Source organism: Gorilla gorilla, chromosome 8 (assembly GCF_029281585.2).
Source record: "Gorilla gorilla gorilla isolate KB3781 chromosome 8, NHGRI_mGorGor1-v2.1_pri, whole genome shotgun sequence".
NCBI lineage: Eukaryota > Metazoa > Chordata > Mammalia > Primates > Hominidae > Gorilla > Gorilla gorilla.
This window is the reverse complement of record NC_073232.2, coordinates 13,900,694-13,920,501: the sequence shown is the minus strand read 5'-3', so window position 1 is coordinate 13,920,501 and position 19,808 is coordinate 13,900,694. Positions and strand designations below refer to the sequence as shown.

General features: G+C 41.4%; 1 long non-coding RNA gene across 1 annotated transcript; it reads right to left on the bottom strand.

Moving 5' to 3' along the window:
- Nucleotides 1-7,945: 7,945 nt before the first annotated feature.
- LOC129525178 (uncharacterized) lies at nucleotides 7,946-19,238 on the bottom strand. The gene is made up of 3 exons (XR_008669292.2): nucleotides 19,009-19,238; nucleotides 13,420-13,518; nucleotides 7,946-10,484 (listed from the first exon to the last, which is right to left on the bottom strand). It is a non-coding gene; the product is annotated as an uncharacterized lncRNA (long non-coding RNA).
- Between the last annotated feature and the right edge of the window lie 570 nt (nucleotides 19,239-19,808).

Here is a 19,808-nt window from a genome sequence, read left to right as displayed (position 1 = left end):
TGCATCTTGCAGCATTTGAAATGACTAATTTTCATTTTTCTCTCTCTCACACACACAATTTAAAGGAATGACTAATGAGCATTTCTTTAAAATACTGCCCTCAATTAAAAATTAAAGTTAATTTTTTTTTTTGAGACAGAGTCTTGCTCTGTTGCCCAGGCTGGAGTGCAGTGGTGCAATCTTGGCTCACTGCAAGCTCCGCCTCCCAGGTTCATGCCATTCTCCTGCCTCAGCCTCCCGAGTAGCTGGGACTACAGGCGCCCGCCACCACGCCTGGCTAATTTTTTTGTATTTTTAGTAAAGACAGGGTCTCACCATGTTAGCCAGGATGGTCTCGATCTCCTGACCTCCCAAAGTGCTGGGATTACAGCATGAGGCCCCACGCCCGGCCTAAAGTTAAAATTTTTAAATGCATGACTTTTTTCATCAGCAAATTTATTGTTCCTTTCTTATTAGCCTTGTAAGAGAAACATCCCTTCCTGATCAAGGTGCAGTCCTGATAAAGTTGTAATCCTGATGTGGGTGTAAATAAAAAAGAAAATATGATGTGGTTTTATTGGAAGATTTCTTATTAACAGCTTTTGGACTTTGGATATAATTTGTAACATGCAAACAGTGCCTTATTTGTCTTTTCCAGCCAGTTTTATGAGTTGCTACCAAAAAGTAACAAGCCAAAACATGATAACTATTAGATATACTTTATAATATTGCTAAACATTATTCATAAAGAAAAACTGGTAACTAATGACACATAAACTGGTGAATAATCCTCGCATGGGATAATTTTTACTTTATTCTCCCTTTGGAGGTCAGGTTAAAACATGATTGTAATTTGCATGATCCATGATTCACATCTTGGAGTAGTCACAACTTGCAGTGCCCTGATTGCTTCTATTTGCTTTTTCATAAAACAAATAGAAATTGAAAAATAGGTAAATTGTTATCATTGACATAAATGTAATATTATAAAGATATTGAAATTTTTCACAGAGTAATTTCAACAAGATGGTGGATTCTAAGATTCCCATATAACTCATGGAAACATCAGAAAACAACTAAAATTGACTGAAATAAACTTATTTATTTCTGGAGTGGCTCAGTAGAGATTCAGGGTGAGACTATACACACACAGATGTTATAGGCAAAAGGCCAGGGGAAGAGACATGCAATAGTCCATCTAAGCCATTGAGGAGAACCTGGGATGCGAAATTTTGTAATAGTAAGCAATTCAAAAGCCATTGGTTATTTGGGGATATATAAAAGGGCAAACACCGTCCACGTAGGTGCATGTTCAGAAACAAACTAAGAAGGACTTGAGGTTTTATGTAGGGCTGATGCCTTGACTGAGAACCTGCCACACATATAAGTTAATGACTGTCATGACATAGAACAAATCTATATACAGTAAAAAAGATGTTTATTTTTTCAAATGCCCAATTAGATAAAATAACAAGGCATACAGGCCTGGAGCAGTGGTAATCCCAGCACTTTGGGAGGCCGAGGTGGCCAGATCACGAGGTCAGGAGATGGAGACCAACCTGGTCAACATGGTGAAATCCTGTCTCTACTAAAATAAGAACAACAACAACAACAACAACAACAACAACAACAACAACAACAACAAATAGTCGGACGTGGTGGCGGACGCCTGTAGTCCCAGCTGCTTGGGAGGCTAAAGCACGGGAATCGCTTGAACCCAGGAGGCAGAGGTTGCAGTGAGCCGAGATGGCACCACTGTACTCCAGCCTGGCGACAGAGCAGGACTCTGGCTCAAAAAAATAAAATAAAATGACAAGGCATACAAAGAAACAAGAAATCACAGTTCATTATGAGAAAGGAAATAAATTAGTAGAAATCTTTCCTAAAGAATCACAGGCATTAGAATTAGTAGAGAAGCATTTAAACAGCTTCTTAAATATGCTAAAATTGCTAATGAAAAATATGGACTAAGAACTACAGAAAATCTGAAAACAATAAGAAAATCACGATACAGTAGTAATATAGAAATTATAAAAAAGGAAAAAATCGGAGCAAAAAAAATACCTGAATGAAGAACTCACCAGAGGGTGTTTCAATAGCAAATTTGAGCAGGATGAAGATATAATCAATACACATAGGGATAGAGCATTTGAAGTTCCTGAGTCTAAGGACATGAAACAAGAATAAAGAAATGTGAACAGGTCCTAAGGGACTTATGGGACAGCTTCAAGCCAACCAGTATGATATTATTGGATTCCCAGAAGGGGAAGTGCAAACCCATGGTGGTAGAGAGATTATTTGGAGAATAAAAACATCAAAACTTTTTCAAATTGGTTAAAGACAACAATCTACAAATTCAGGCAACTTAAAGAACTGCAAATAGTATAAACTCTAAGAGACTGAGACCTATATGTGTTATCATCCAACTCTAAAAGCCAGACAAAGAGATAATCTTTAAATAGCAAGAGATTTTGGGAAGCCGAGGCAGGTGGATCACCTGAGGACAGGAGTTTGAGACCAGCCTGGCTAACATGGTGAAACCCTATTTCTACTAAAAATACAAAAAATTAGCCAGGCATGGGGGTGCACACCTGTAATTCCAGCTACTCAGGAGGCTAATCCCGGAAAATAGCTTGAACCCAGGAGGTGTAGGTTGCAGTGAGTCGAGATTGCACCATTGCACTCCAGCTTGGGCAACAAGAGCAAAACTCAATCCCCCCCCACCCCAAAAAAAAATCTCACACCAGTTAGAATGGCGATCATTAAAAAGTCAAGAAACAACAGGTGCTGGAGAGGATGTGGAGAAATAGGAACACTTTTACACTGTTGGTGGGACTGTAAACTAGTTCAACCATTGTGGAAGTCAGTGTGGTGATTCCTCAGGGATCTTGAACTAGAAATACCATTTGACTGAGCCATCCCATTACTGGGTATATACCCAAAGGATTATAAATCATGCTGCTATAACGACACATGCACACGTATGTTTATTGAGGCACTATTCACAATAGCAAAGACTTGGAACCAACCTAAAAGTCCAACAATGATAGACTGGATTAAGAAAATGTGGCACATATACACCATGGAATACTACGCAGTCATAAAAAATGATGAGTTCACGTCCTTTGTAGGGACATGGATGAAACTGGAAACCATCATTTTCAGCAAACTATCGCAAGGACAAAAAAAACCAAACACCACATGTTCTCACTCATAGTGGGAATTCAACAATGAGAACACATGGACACAGGAAGGGGAACATCACACACCAGGGACTGTTGTGGGGTGGGGGGAGGGGGGAGGGATAGCATTAGGAGATATACCTAATGCTAAATGACGAGTTAATGGGTGCAGCACACTAACATGGCACATGCATACATATGTAACTAACCTGCACATTGTGCACATGTACCCTAAAACTTAAAGTATAATCATAATAAAATTAAAAATAAATAAAAAACAAAACAAAACAAAACAAAAAGTAGGAAGAGAAACATGAATCATGGGGTACAAGCGATCCTGAACAAGGTGATCCACAGATTTCTTACGAGAGTCTTTGGAGGATATAGTAAGTGATACATTTAATGTGATCAATTAAAAAAAATTACGGCCAATAATTCCATATCTGGCAAAAAAAATTCTTTTTTTTTTTTTGTGACAGGGTTTTGCTCTGTCACTAGACTGGAGTGCAGGGCTGCGATCTCAGCTCATTGCAACCTCTGCCTCCCAGGTTCAAGCAATTCTCCTGCCTCAGCCTCCTGAGTAGCTGGGACTATAGGCGTGCACAACCATGCCCAGCTAATTTTTGTATTTTTAGTAGAGATAGGGTTTCACTATGGTAGCCAGGATGGTCTCTATTTCTTGACCTTGTGATCCGCCCACCTTGGCCTCCCAATGTGCTGGGATTACAGGCATTAGCCACTGCACCCAGCCAAATTATTTCTTAAAAATTAGAAAGTTAGTAAGACTATGTGATGTAAAAGCTGCAGGAGTTCATTGCCATTAGAACTGCTCTACAAGAAATGCTGAAGAGAGTCATTCACTTTGAAATGAAAGAAGTTTAGACAGCAACGTGAAGTCATATAGAGGTATAAAGACCTCTCGTAAAGGTAGGTGTATAAAAACGTGGAAACGTGTTTGCGAAATTTGTTTTTTACTCTCATTTTCTTCAAGATTTACATTACAATAAGAATACCTTTCTGTTAACATGTACACCATGTATAAAGTTGCAATTAGTGACATCAATAATGTGAAGCGGAAAGGTACCTGTGGAAAAGAAGTTTTTGTATGGAATTGAAGTTAAATTCACATGGATTTCAAAGTGGATGGTATAACTATAGGATGCAGTATGTCATTCCAATGGTAACTACAGAGAAAATAATTACAGATTATGCACAGGAGAAATTGAAACGGGAATCCAAATTTTAGCAAAGAATCATAGAAACCCCAAAGTATTGTTAGTTGAGGATATAAAGGAGAAAAAGCTGAAGACATAAATTTCAGGTCTTTCTTACATACAAAATCCAATCAGTTTACCTCAAGAGTCTCTAAAGCCTTATCAGGTTTAGAATCAACTTAAATGTCTAAAATGCAAAGATTTATCTGAGATCCAAGACAAATTTCTACCAGCTATGAGCCTGTGAAATCAAAAACCAAGTTATTTCCTTCTAAATTACAATGGTTTTATAGGCAGTGGTTGAACAATCTCATTTCAAAAGGGAAATGTCAGCTTAAAGAGAAGAGGAAGAGGCTTCATGCAAGTCATAAAGCCGACAGGGCAGAAATTAAATCTTAAAGCTGCGAAATCATCTTCCTTGACTCTATATTCTTCATTCTGGGCACACTGGTGACAGGGGTAGGCTTCTGGGGGCTTTGGGAAGCACTGTACCTGTGGCTTTGCAGGGTGCAGCCCACATGGCTGCTCTCACAGTTTGGAGTTTAATGCCCATGGCTTTTCCAGGCTGAAGTTGCTAGCGCCTGGTAGATTTATAATTCTGGAATTTTGAGGGGTAAGGCCTTTCTCCCACAGCTTCGCTACACAGTGCACCCATGGGGACCCTCTGCAGAGCTCCAACCACATATTAGTGCTCAACATTGCCTAAATAAAAGCTTCATGTTGGGGATCTGGCCCCGGAACAGGATTCTCTCTGGGCATCCAGGATTCCTGACACATTGTCTGAAATCTAGGTGGCAAGTGCCAAGCCTCAACCACTCTTACACTCCAGAGGGCTCAAGCTCAAAGTTCTCCTCTTCTATTTGTCACTCTCTACTCATCATTTCCTCCAGTGACCAAGTGTGTGTCATGCACCTTGCCAAGGCTCAAGGGGTACCTTGTACACGGGGGCTTCTGCCTGACTAGTGTGGGTCGTAGAGTCGCTAAGAACTAAAACTTTCCACAGCTTGTTTACAATCTGGTGGAAAGAAACTGATCTCAGGAGACCCCAGGAATTCTCAGTCCTATAGGTGAGGGAGAGGGAGAGGAACATGAGGAAAGGGAGATGGGAAGAGGGAGGAAAGCAGATGGAAGATGGAAGATCAGGGAGGACAGAAGTGGGATGTCCTTGAGTCATACATAAAGAACACTCATGTGCCTCAAGTAAATAAATGATCCTAATTTCTTCTCACTATTTTTTCTGAACAAGTGTTACAGTTTGCAAAGAACTCTGAATATTTTCTCAACAAATATATATTGATATGATACTTTAAACAAAATGATGTTTGCCAGCACTGTTTGTCCTGAGATTTCCTGTTTGGTTGACTCAATTCTCTGGGGTAAAGAGGTTCTATGTGAAGAAGAAGGGGTACACTTGAGCCTCACAGAGGCTCGTGGGTGAAGTCATGTCTGTGAGAGGCTGTGGAAGCTCACAGTTAGCCTGCATTGCTGTGGAAAATGGTGGGACGCCAAAAGCCGTGCAGGAGGAAAAAGGAAGAGCTGGGAGGCTGTGGAAGAGGCTGAGGTGCTGCTGATGCCCTGGAGAAAATTTTGGGGAAAAGACAGAGATGCCTAAAGCAATATGTAGGAAGTTTTAATTATGACATTAGTTGAAATTTCACAACCCATGAAATTTAAAGTAAATTCCACCTTGCTCAGTTTTTTATACAGTGAACTCTGTTTGAAGAAACAGCTGTGTCACCAATGTTGACTCTGGATGAGTGACAATTCCACTGAGCACTTTTTGAGACGTCTGCCTTGTCTGCACTGTTTGCTGTTTTACTATTTTTCGATACTATTGTTCACCCCTACAGTCTACTCGGGTTGATGCAGTCAGGGTGACTCAGCAGCTTGCACACCTTGCGACCACTCCTGGATAGGTCAACAAGCAGGGGAGGTTGTAAAGAGAAAATTATTAATTTTATAGTTGTTTTGGTTAGCATAAAACTAGGTGAGAAAAGCCTATTTCTGAATGGGTTAAACTCCATGTGATATGGACAGGAGACAGGGAAATACTGGGTAGAAGAGGGTGGTTTCCCAGCAAAGGCCCCACCTTCAAGCCTGGATAGCCATGCCCCTAAATGAGAACAGGCATTTCTGTTTTCATGCCCCCAAAATTTGCCTTTTGGCCCACCACACCTCCATTCTGCCGCTATATAAACCCCCAAAACCTAAGTTCCTGGGCAGACCAGCCGGTGAAGAGACAAGGAGTCAACCAGATGGACGGCAGAACAATGACACACAGAAAGAGAGAAGAGGAGGGACATTGGACACTGAAAGGAATTTGGCCTAGGAGGATTGGAGAAGAGTCCGGCCACTGGGCAGCCTGACTTCAAGGAAAGATCACCTTCCTACTCATTCCCCCATTCCGGCTCCCCATCCATCTTGCTGAGAGCTGCCTCTACCACTCAATAAAACCTTGCACTCATCCTTTGAGCCCACATGTGATCTGACTCTTCTGGGATGCCTGGCAAGAGCTTGGGATATAGAAAGCTGTCACACTGGCCCTCTGCCTTTGAGATAAGTCAGACGGTCCATGGAGCTGCAGACTCAAGCCGTCTGCAGATGGCAAAGCTGAAAGAGCTTTACAACACTGTGGTTGCAGGCACCCACCACTAGACACTACCATGGAGCCAGAGCCCAAAGCGCTCGCCCTGGCCTGTGCACCTGCCCATCTCCATGCTCCCCCTCCCTCAAGCAGTTTCAACTGGTGAGCCACACCCCTGTTGCAAGTCCCGCAAGGGGAATCAGGAAACTGTCTCATTACATATACAAATCTGTTAGCACCATGTGAAGAAGTCTGAGGAATGGTAAGCTCTCGGGGTCGCCCAGGAGAGTCTAACTTCTCTCATCTTTTCCTGACTCTTCTTCCTCTGTGTATTGATGTCATCCTCAGGCTGGGTGGAGGCTGCTGCAGCAATTTTAGAACTCCCAGGGCAACAGGACAAGAGCCACTTTAAGAAGAGGGGCTGCCACATCTTAAAAGCTTCTTTCTAGATGTGAGATACCTTCTCAGAAGCCTGCAGCACAGTCCCTCTCATGCGGCCTTGGCTAGGGCTGGGTTGCAGCACTGTTCCCACTGTAGCTCATGCCAAGGGCAAGGAAATAAACATGAGTGACCTTGGCAAAGCTTTTCTCATAAAATGCATGTTGGTGATAATACAATCCTAACCCCTAAACCATAATGAAAAATTGATATTTTCAAAAAGTTAGACATTTGCAACCTTGCTTATGCCTCAAAATAGCTTTGCAAGCTTTTAAAACAACTGGAAATAAATCAGTCTTAAATGTAAGACCTGAGACTATCAAGTGCTAGAAGAAAATCTAACGAAAACTTATTGGGGCAAAAAATTCTTAAGTAGGTCCTGGCAAGGAGCTCAGACTAAGATTTCAAAAACACAAATGAGAGAATAGGAAGAGACGCATATGACTTAATTAAACCAATAAGCTTCTGTAAAGGCAAAAAAATAAAATAAAATCAACAGAGAACAGACAACCTATACAATGGGGGAAAATAATTGCAAACTGTGAATCTAACAGGGGACTGATATCCAGAATTTATAAGGAACTCAACCCAACAACAATAATTACAACAAAACCCAAATAACCTCTTTAAAATTCATCAAAGAGCAGATGTTTCCCAACTCCATGCCTAGGCACACCTATAGGCACTTGATATCTGCCCACTGGATCCTCCGTCTTCCACTGGTGGAGACTCAGAAGGCTGGGAGGCTGGGAAATTATTGGGTAAGTACAATGGACATGATTCAGGTGATAGCTACACTAAAAGCCCAGACCTCACCACTGTGCAATATATCTATATAGCAAATTGCACTTGTAAACTTTAATTTTATACAAATCCAAAAACAAAATAAAGGAAACATAGTGATACCTAAACTTTTCTACAGATCAAATGAATAAGAATCTCTGGTGTAGGATTTTAGCTTTTGGCTAGATGGTCTACAAAAATACAATCAGGGCAATTTGTTCTGGCTATAAGCAGATTGATCCAGTTTGGTTGCTATAAGCACAGATCAATAGGTACAAGGACAAGAGACCCCAACCAGCAGAAAACCTAAAGGAGAAATTTAGAGAGAATGAGTGTAGTCTGAGGATTTCAATTTACTTTATTATGTAAGCAAATCTGAATATGTAAACTTGTGTGGAGATTGAAAGAATGGAAAGAGGAAACACGAGAGACCCAATGACTGCAATCCTTAATGAATCAAGAACTTGATGAACTGATGTGTAGTGAAAATCGAAGCGTAAGAGGCTTCATTAGTATGAAGTGTGTTAAAGTTAAAGGTTCATAGAGCAGTTATAAGTACTTCTTTGTCTGTATAAGTTACAGCATAGAAGTAGTTACCTGAAGTATAATCTAGGTATGAGTAGAAACTTTCAGTTGTTGAGAATGTAAAGAACAGCAGTGCTGGAGTTCTCTGCATGTACAGTGAGAAAAGATATTCACAAATCCTGGGAGAAATGGTAAACTAAGGGAATAAAGGGACTATAACTAGAAGGGGACATATGATAGGGTATAAATGATATCAGAGCTAAGGAACAGGTTTTTATTTCTTTATATCTGAGATGAAATCTAGATTTTTCAGGACCTAGTGGCTGGTGATATAGTACTTTCTATTAGCAAGGCTAGAAAATTAAGGCTTACTTGCTTCAAGTACTCCACAAAGCTAGTACAGTAGGCTCAATAATGCTCCCTCCCCCTGCCCTGCCAATAACTCATGCCTTTATCTTTAGAACCTGTGACTATGTTACCTTACCTGGCAAAACAAACTTTGCAGATGTGATTATGTTAAGGATCCTAAGATAGAAGCGTTTCCTGAATCATCTGGATAGGCAATGTCATCTCAAAATCCTTACAAGTGGCACCCAGGAGGGCCACAATCAAAGAGGACGTGTAAGGAAAGACGCATAGCACAGAGATCCTAAGATGCCATGTAGTTGGCTTTCAAGATAGAATAAGTGCCATGAGCCAAGGAACACATTCTCTGGAACCTGGAATGGCCCGGAATAGCATTTTCCCCTAGACCCTCAAGAAGAAATACAACCTTGTGGACACCCTGACTTTAGCCTGTTGAACCAGATTTTGGAATTCTGATTCCAAATTCATTGGAATTTGAGAAAATTATGATGTTTCATAACTGATGAACTGTGAGAAAATTAATTATGGTGTTTCAGGCCACAACATTTGTGATTTTTTTTTTACAGCAGAAATAGGAAATGAATGCAAACATGATTCAGCAATTCTGATCCTCTCTCTCCTGCATCATCAGTTTTTCTCTTTCTACTAGATCCTTCCTAAGAGCATATAGGCATGCTGTTTTTTCTGCCATCTCAAAGAAAATTGTCATCTCAATTGTCAGGTGTATTTATAACCCATTCTTTGAATACTTTCTACACTTCTGTATCTAATTCTTCTCTTCCTACGCTTTTTTGAATGCACCTCTATTCAGGCTGTTGCCTTTACCAATTTATCAAAATTGGGACAAGGGAGAGGATGTTGAAAATAACTAATGAGTACTAAGCTTAATATCTGGGTAACAAAATAATCTGTAGAACAAACCCCCACGGCATGAGTTTACCTTTATAAAAAACCTGCACGTGCACCCCTCAACTTAAAATAAAAGTTAAAAATATTGAAAATAAAAACAGTTTTGGAGACCTAAATTACATTATTTAATTCTAATTCTGAACAATTACCTTATTTAATATTTATGAAACAATTCTGATACTAATTCTGAACAATTACATTATTTAATATTTATGGAAAAGTTAAATTAAAAGAAATACACATAACAGTGTCATGGCTAGCCTTTGACATTCTCTTAAAAAATTAAAGCACAACATACTGAACAATTACATTATTCTAATGTAAGGAAGCGTGTGAAGAGCACAAAGTCAGAAATGGCCCCAGTGGCCCTAAGGGCTCATCTGGTTGTAGGTGGGCTTGTACTTGAGTCCTGGCTTGTCTGAGGATCAGTTCCAACAGTTAGTGATTGAAACTGGACACCCTGATGGACTTCATTAAACCTGCATCTCTGCATTTCTCCAGGGCCTAGGAAAGAAGGAAATGGGTGTAGATCTTCAATGTATCTTGGCTTTGTCACTTGTCATTAAACCTTTTCTTTAGTGTGGTAAAACATATATAATATACAATTCATCATTTAACCATTTTGAAACGTATAGTTTATTGGCATTAAGTCCATCCACCTTACTGAGCAAGCATCACCAGTATACATATACTACAATTTTAATCATCCCAAACTAAAACTCTACTGACTAAACAACAATTTCCCATTTCCCCCTTATTTCATCCTCTGGCAACCACCATTCTACTTCCTGTCTTTGCATTTAATTATTCCAGGCACCTCACATAGTTGGAGTCATACAGTGTTTGTCCTTTTGTGTCTGGCTTATGTAGCTTAGTAAAATGTCCTCAAGGTTCAACCATATTATTGCACATATCTGAATTTCCTTCCTTTTTAAAACTAAATAATGTCCCTTTGTGTGTAGACACAAAACTCTGTTTATCCTTTCATTTGCTGATGCTCACTTGCATTTTCACCTTTTGATTATTGTGAATAGAATTATTATGAATAAGGTTATCATGAATAATAACATTGCTTCAAAAATATGTTTTAGTTTCTGCTTTTAATTTATTTAGGTATTGTGAGCCCCAAATATCTGAGACATGCCCCAGTCAATTTAGACATTTAGTTTTCCAAAGCAAAACCTCTCTCCTATTGTCCAGGCTGTCCTCTGCTATGGTTACTGGGCTTGTTTTCAGCACAAAGATCTCAGTGTTGTGTTATACTTTCCAAGTGAGCCTTCAGGCCTTTTCCTTTTATATATTTTTGCGAGAAAGTTAATGAGGCATCTCATCCGAAATGCATGCTATCATGTGTATATTTTGGCATTGGTTGAACAAGGTGTGTTGGCATCCAAACCACGCCTTCATCATTTAGTTTTCAACCTTTCTTATCTTGAATACATCCTCTGTCCTTGGTAGCCTTTTTATCCTCAAGAGGATACTGGGATTTGAAAGCTGTCAGATCTATTTGGGGAATTAAAGGTGCCTGGACCTCAGCACTGCTGTTGGTTGTGTGCCTGGCTGTGCAGTCAATGAAAGTGTTCCCTCTAGCTAGATTGGAATTCCTGTGCTGATGGCATGGACAATGCCTAACAGCTATTTCCCTTGGGGTTGTCACCACCTCCAATAGCTCCAACGTGGCTCTGCATATTTAATTTTAGTATTACACACGTTTAGCAGTCCCCTTTCCTTGCAAATAGCGCTGTGTGCCTGGACTATCACGAAAGAATATTTGGAATCAGTTTAGATATTGGTTCTCTTCCCTTTGGTCAGTTGCAAGGCTCTCATAAGGGTGATTTACTCAGCCTTTTGCACAGAAGTCCCTGTTGGGAGAGCTCTTGCAGCTATTACCTCCGAGAGAGACACTATAGCCTAGACAGTATTCCTCCTTCTGTTGGTGACCAGGCTGCTTCTGTCCACAAAGAGCATCCAGTCTCTACCCTGGAGGGCTGTGTCCTTCAGATCTGGTTGACTGGAAGACTCTTGATCTATAACCGCTAGGGAGTTGTGTACTAGTTCCTTTGGTTGTCCAGTAGGTGTCAACTAAGTGGCAGAGTTTAAGGCTCCAGTGGCTGGCCTGTAGTTTACTTCAGGATCATCAAGGAGGATAGCCTGATACTTGCCTAATCTGCCCACCATTAGCCAGTAGCCATCTTTCTGCTCTAATAACTCCAGGACTTCATGGGGCACATAAATCGTGATGGGCTGACCTAAAGTCATCCTCTTAGCTTCCTTGAGCAACAGGCAGGTGGCAGCTACTGCGCTGAGACAACGGGGCCAGCCCTTTGTCACTGAATCAAGCTGTTTTGAAAAATAAGCCACTGCTTGCAAATTTTTGCATTAGGACCCCAAGTGCTAGACCCAGTCTCTCATGCACATAAAGTTGGAAGGGTTTATGATAATTTGCCAGTCCCAAAGCTGGGGCAGATGTTAACTTATGCTTTAGTTGTTCAAATGCAGTCTGATGTTTTACTTCCCATACAAAGTGGTCGTGGTTGGCCCCTTTTAACAGTTCATATAGTGGCTTTACTGCCAGTGCCTAATTGGGAATCCAAATTCTACAGAACCCTGCATTCCCAGGAAGGCCCTCCACTACTTTCTGGTTCTGGGCATTGCGGTAGAGGCAATTGCATTTGGCCTCTCCTCTGCCAGGGCTCTGGTTCCTCTCTGTAATAGAAATCTTAAGTATTCTACAGTTTGTTTGCATATCTGTGCCTTTTTGCTCAAGACTTTGTACCCACAGGCTGCCAAATGGTTTAGAGTCTGTACAGTGTTATCTTGACACTCTTGCCTTGAGGGGCTTAAGATTAGCAGATCATCCACATATTGTAGTAGTGTCCCATTTTCCAACTGTTAAGTCTCTTATGTTCCGAGCCACTGCTTCCTGAAATACAGTTGGGGAATTTTTAAACCCTTGAGGAAGCACTGTCCAACAGTATTGAAATCGTGCAAGCTGTTTCAGGGTCTGTCCACTCAAAAGTGAATAATAATTGACTTTCTGGGTCCACTGGTATAGAAAAGAAAGTATCCTGTAAATCTAACACTGTAGACCATTCACGGTCTCTGGGCAAGGAAGTAAACATACTGTATGGATTGGTCGCAGTAGGGTGGATGTCTTCCACGATATCATTGGTCACCCTTAGATCTTTCATAAACCTGTACTTGTGTGAGTGAGGCTTCTTTACTGGCAGGATGGGTGTATTATACAAGGTCTGACAAAGTCTTATTAAGCCATGTCAAAAGAATCGAACCAGTACTGGCTGTATGCCTTCTAGAGCCTCTTTCTTTAGGGGTACTGTTTATTTTAATCAGGTCAGATACCTTCCTTTAGCCTGACTTTTATGGGATTCACATTAATTGTCCTCCCCAGTTGGTCAGAAGCCCATACTTCCAGCTTTACCTTATTAAGGACTTCCGGTGGAATCATCTCTACTTCAAGCTGTGGAGTTTTTGATTTCATCAGGAGGGCCTGTAGCTGCAATCTGGATTCTGGGGGTACCTGGAGGCACATTGGACATTTCTCTGGTTCAAAGACAATTAATGCCTCTAACTTACACAAGAGATCTCTACCAAGCACAGAGGTTGGGCAGTCCCACACATAAAATAATTGATTAGCTATTATCAATACCTCATTGCCCACCTTGCAGGATAAGGGTCACAACCCCCCCCCCGCCCAACCAGTTTTAGCTCTCCATTCACCCCAACCATATTGACATAGGTGTCAGAAAGTCCACACTTTGGGATGTCAGTATCACCCGTATCAATTAAGAAGTCCAATTTTTGTTTCCCTACTGTCAATTTTACCCGAATGTCCTGTGGTGAAATCCTAATGCTGGACAAGGTTGGAGCTTTTGGGAACTTTGGGCACCCTCGGTCCTCCTTGGATTTTTTCCAAACTTAACAGCCATAAATGACTTGGGCTCCCCCTGACTCAGCTTGGGGCAGTCTTTCTTCCAAAGCACTGTCACCCTACAGTAAGCCCATTGATCTTTTTCTACTTTCCCTTTCCACCTTGGGGGTTCCTTTCTCTTCAGGTTTCCTCCCATGGCAGCTATGAGTATCTCTGCCTTCAGTAGTGCCTTGGTTTCCTTGGCTTCTCTGCTATTATAAGGCCTTGAACACAATGTCAATTAATTGAGAAGTGTTCATTCCAATAGCCCCCCTCCAGCTTTTGTAACTTCTTTGTGATGTCTGGGGCATTTTGCTCTATAAAAGTCATGTTTATCATTCTGACATTTTCAGGATCCTGCAGGTCTAAGTCTGTATGCTTTCTATATGTTTGACAGATACATCCATGAACTCTGAGGGAATCCTTGTTAGGCTTCTGCTGAAGCTCCTGCACTTTTTTCAGACTTTTAGGTCTCGGCACCCCTGACCTATCACCCTTTAGAATACTCCAGATGATTTGTCCAGGCCCCACCCTCCTCACTTGGGACCCAGTTTGGGTCAGCATGTAGAATCTCATCAGGGTCTGGGGTATCATCTGGGCTTTTTTCATGAAGACACCATGCTTCCTCCTTTCCATTGCCTAATGCTTGCTTTCTCTTGTCTGCAGTAAGCATAATATTTAGGAGGGCTTGCAAATTAGCCTAAGTAGGGTGATGGCTGGCAAAAATAGTGGTAAACAATTCAGTCATCTTCTCAGGATCTTCCCTGTAGAAAGGATTGGAAGTTTTCCAATTCAGTACATCAGATGTAGGAAAAGGCCTGTATGCCCAATAATATCGAGCTGAAGTCCCTTGCTGATTAATTCCCATGGGATATTGTCAGAGGGGAAATTGCCTTGCCCCAGCTTGGTAGATCTCCAGCCAAAATCAGTGCCTTGCCTAGTTCAGGAGGGAGAGACTATGTTTGCAGCCTGTTTATACTCCAGGGGTGGTGGTTCCTCCGCCTCTTGACTAAGTAATGTGGCACCAGTTTCAAGTGGGTTAAGCACATTTAACAACTGCTGACTCTCTAGCTCCTTTTCTTTCTCTCCCTGGGAGTCAGGACAAGCTTTTTCCAAGTGGTGCACCATTAGTTTATTTCCTTTAACCTCTTGGTTATGTATCAACATAGATGTCTGAAAATAGGGTACTTTCTCTCATTTCCCTTAACACTGACAAAAAGGTTCTAACAGAAAGATCGTAAAATAGTTTAAAGATCTGAAAACAGGCCACTATTCTTTGAATCCTCATGTCAGGGCAGGAGCCCAACTTCCATTAGCTCTTGTTTGCAAACCCAGAGGGAATAATCACATTGGCCAACCAGCCCCTTTCTGTTTTTTGAAATTTTCCACTTTGCTGATTCCACTCAGTCCCTGCTCAGCCTTTCCCTCTCACCCGTTCTCCCTTAAAATGGTGAGTCACCTTGTATGAATCAAAGTTCAGTTCAGTCCATACTGGACCTCTTCCCTATTACAACACTGGATTACTAATAAAATCCATCCTCACCATTTTAACCAGTGTTCAACCTTGTTTATCTTTGACTTTAGCAATAGCAGAAATTTTTTCTAGCTTTCATAGTTAGTATCTACAGTCAGGTGAGAATGAAGGCTGACTAATATGACACTTACCTCTGGCTTCTAGTACTGAGCAGCAAGCTAAGTATTAGAGGTTTAAAAATATGATTAATTTCATAGCAAATTCTGGCATAAGTCAAAATAAGCACTTATATTTGATCATTAAAATATCAGGTCAATATCCACTTCATAAAGGAGATCATGTAACTGCAATTATGTTTCTTAAAGACTTCTGTTTAGAAATCATGTTTGCTTGATGTTCAAGTTTCTAGACTTCTCTAAGGGTCAATTGTTAAAACTGAGTTTTTTCTATTGCCAACAAAGATAGAGAATTTTCTTCTCTGCCCATTTCTTAGATTATTTCCTTGAGAAAAAATTGTATTTGTAAATCCTACCTCAGTCCCTTTGATATTCATGTAAATATTTTTAAAAGCCAACTAAGCCTCTTACCAGAATTGCAACATGTGAGTGTTTTGTTAAGGGTAAGAGAGCCAGCTCTTTGGAAATGTAAACATTAAAAAAGGAAAATTCCTATCTCCCTGGGTCCCTTGCTCCAAGCTACAACTGCCTGCTTGTCATGGAGAAATGTCATTTTTCCTAGTGATACAGGTGATTGACTAGCACAGATGGCTAACCCAATTACCAGGTGAATTTGGGATGAAGCCATGAAAGAATGTTATCAAAAAACAGTGTTGTTAGGCCTTCTTATGTGAGGACCAGTTATCATTTATCATGAGAAGATGTGTGTAAAGGCTGTACTCCTTGGCTTTTTAAAGAGGTCAGATTCATTTCTGCCTTTTAATCTCATTAGACCTTACCTGTGGTGCACATTGCAGTGTGGTTTATTAATGCCTTTTGAATAAGAAAATTATTTTCTTTCTTTTCTACATTTTTATGGAGGAGTTTTTTAGATTGGCAGGAGATTTCATTTTTAACATTATTCTCCAGTATAAAGGAAAACATACTTGACAGTTATGTCCCAAATTAGGTAAAAGAAGATTGACATTGGATGTCCCCAGGGGCTCATAATTTCTACCTGTAGTAACATAACTTTCCCCTGTTTTCTGTAGACACAGAACTTCCCTCCCTTACACAGACTCCTCATTGGTACAGCCCAATTACATCCACTGTCCTAAGCATATGGACCCCCTATCTATCTCAATCCCACCCCCAGTGATTCACTGAGGGAGCAGTTCCAGCCTTGGGTCCCCAGATGACGTAAGGCATTGAAAACCCCACCTTCCCATAGAGGGCCAAGAGCAGAGCATGGGCATATTTGATTAGTACCGAGGAAATATGAGAGTAGGGAAACTTTGCTGTGACTGTATTCTTGTGCATTAGCGCATTCTCACACTGCTATAAAGAACTGCCTGAGACTGGGTAATTTACAAAGAAAAGAGGCTTAATTGACTTACAGTTCCACAGGCTGTACAGAAAGCATGGCTGTGGAGGCCTCAGGAAACTTACAATCACGGAGGAAGGCAAAGGGGAAGCAAGCACATATTCACATTGCTGGCAGGAGAGAGAGAGAGAGAGAGAGGGAGAGAAATAGAGAAGAGGGAGGTGCTACACACTTTCAAACAACTAGATCTCATGAGAACCATATGATGAGAACAGCAAGAGAGAAGTCAGCCTCCATGATCCAGTCACCTCCCACCAGGCCCCTCTTCCAACAGTGGGAACTACAATTTCACATGTGATTTGGGCAGGGACACAGAGCCAAACCATATCACTCCACCCCAGCCCCTTCCAAATCTCACATTCTTCTCACATTTCAAAAGACAATTATGCCTTCCTAACAGTCCCTGAAAGTCTTAACTTATTACAACATTAGATCAAAAGTCCAATTCTAAAGTCTCATCTGAGACAAGGCAAGTCCCTTTCAACTATAAGCCATAAAATCAAAACTAAGTTAGTTACTTCCTAGACACAATACGGGTATGGGTACTGAATACATGCTTCTGTTCCAAAAGGGAGAGACTGGACCAAACAAATGGGCTACAGGCCCCATAGAAGTCCAAAACCCGGAAAGGCAGTCAATAAATTTCAAAGCTCCAAAATAATCTCTTTTGACTCCATGTCTCATATCAAGGCCACACTCATGCAAGAGGTGGGCTCCCAGGGTCTTGGGCAGCTCTACCCCTGTGGCTATACAGGGTAAAGGCCCCATGGCTGCTTTCACTGGCTGGCACTGAGTGTCTGCAGCTTTTCCAGGCACACAGTACAAGCCTTCAGTGGATATACCATTCTGGGGTCTGGAGGATGGTGGCCCTCTTCTCATAGCTCCACTAGGCAGTGCCCCAGTGGGAACTCTGTGTGGGAACTCAAACCCCCTATTTCCCTTCCACATTGCCCTAGCAGAGGTGCTTCATAAGGGTTCCATCTTCACAGCAGCCTTCTTCCTGGATATTCATGCATTTTTAAACGTTCTCTGAAATCTAGGCAGAGGCTCCCAAACCTCAACTTTTGGACTCTGAGAACCCGCAGGCTTAACACTACATGGAAGTTACAACACACTGGGGCTAGCATCCTCTAAAACAACAGCTCAAGATGTGTCTGAGGCCCTTTTAGCCATGGCTGGGGCTGAAGTGGCTGGTATGCAGGGTGCCATGTCCCAAGGCTTCACAGAGCAGTAGGGCCCTGGGCTTGGCCCATGAAATTATTTTTCTCTCCTAAACCTCCAGGTCTGTGATAAAAGGGGCTACCTTGAAGGTCTCTGAAATATCCTGGAGGCATTTTCCCCATTGTCTTGGCTATTAACATTTGGCTCTTCTTTATCTTGCAAATTTCTGCAGCTGGCTTGAATTATTCCTCAGAAAATGAGTTTTTCTTTTCTACTACATGGTGGGGCTCAAGTTATTCAAACTTTTATGTTCTGCTTCCCTTTTAAATGTGACTTCCAGTGTCAGATAATCTCTTTGGGCATGCATATGAGAATATGCTGTTAGAGGCAGGCAGGACACATCTTGCTTCCTTTGACACTTAGAAATTTCTTCAGTCAGATACCCTAAATCATCTTGCTCAAGTTCAAAGTTCCACAGATCTCTAGGGTAGGGACAGGATGATGCCAATCTTTTTGCTAAGGCACAGGAAGAGTGACCTTTACTCCAGTTCCCAATAAGTTTCTCATCTCCATCTGAGAACTCCTCAGCCTGAACTTCATTGTCCATATCACTATCAGCATTTTCTACAGAAGTATCCAATTCTCTAGGAAGTTTAAAACCTTCCTTCATCTTTCCATCTTCTTCTGAACCCTCCAAACTCTTCCAGTCTCTGCCTACTATCCAGTTCCAAATTTGCTTTGACATTTTCAGGTATCTTTATATCAATGCCTCACTATTTGGTACCAATTTTCGGTATTAGTTTATTCTCCCACTACTATAAAGAACTACCTGAGACTGGGTAATTTACAAAGAAAAGAGGTTTAATTGACTCACAGTTCTGCAGGCTGCACAGGAGGCATGGCAGGGGAGGCCTCAGGAAACTTACCATCATGGAGGAAGGTGAAGGGGAAGCAAGCATGTCTTCACTTGGCTGGCAGGAGAGGGGGAGGTAGAGAGAGAGAGAAAGAGAGAGAGAGAGAGGCAGAGAGAGAGAGAGAGAGAAAGAAGGTGGAGGTGCTACATGCTTTCAAACAACCAGATCTTATAAGAATTCTATTATGACAACAGTAAGAGGAAAGTCAGCCCCCGTGATTCAATCTCTTCCCACTAGGCCCCTCCTCCAACACTGGGAATTACAATTTGACATGATTTTTCAGTGGGGACACAGAGCCAAACCATATCATTTGGTATTCCAGAATTTCTGCCTTGCTGTTGCCACCCTCATCTCTGGTTGCTTTCTCTTAGTAATTTTTCTCCTCTGACCTCACCGTGCTCTATGGTTATAAATCCCCTCTTGTCTTACTTGGAGTCAGAGTTGAGCTTCAAGGGAACCAATACATTTTACACTAAAATACATTTATTTGACACATTTCAAGACAGCTATTCAGAAAAGCAGGAAATATTAGAAGGGACAAAAAGCTGTCTTTCGTGGGAAAGACTTGCATCTGTAGAGAAAATTTGCATTGTTACAGCTGGGCTTTCTCTGAGACTCTCCCTTGGATAGAAGAAAGATTAACTGAGAATCTGATACCTTTAAAGGTCTAAAGAAAAACATTTCCCAGCTGTTCTCTCTGAGGGCTGCTTCCTGGGAGATTTCATCTAAATAATGAAACCTCCTTTGCTAGCCAGGCTTGTTCTTCTCTCCATCCCATAACCTGTGTTGCCACTGTAAAAAATTTTGCCAAG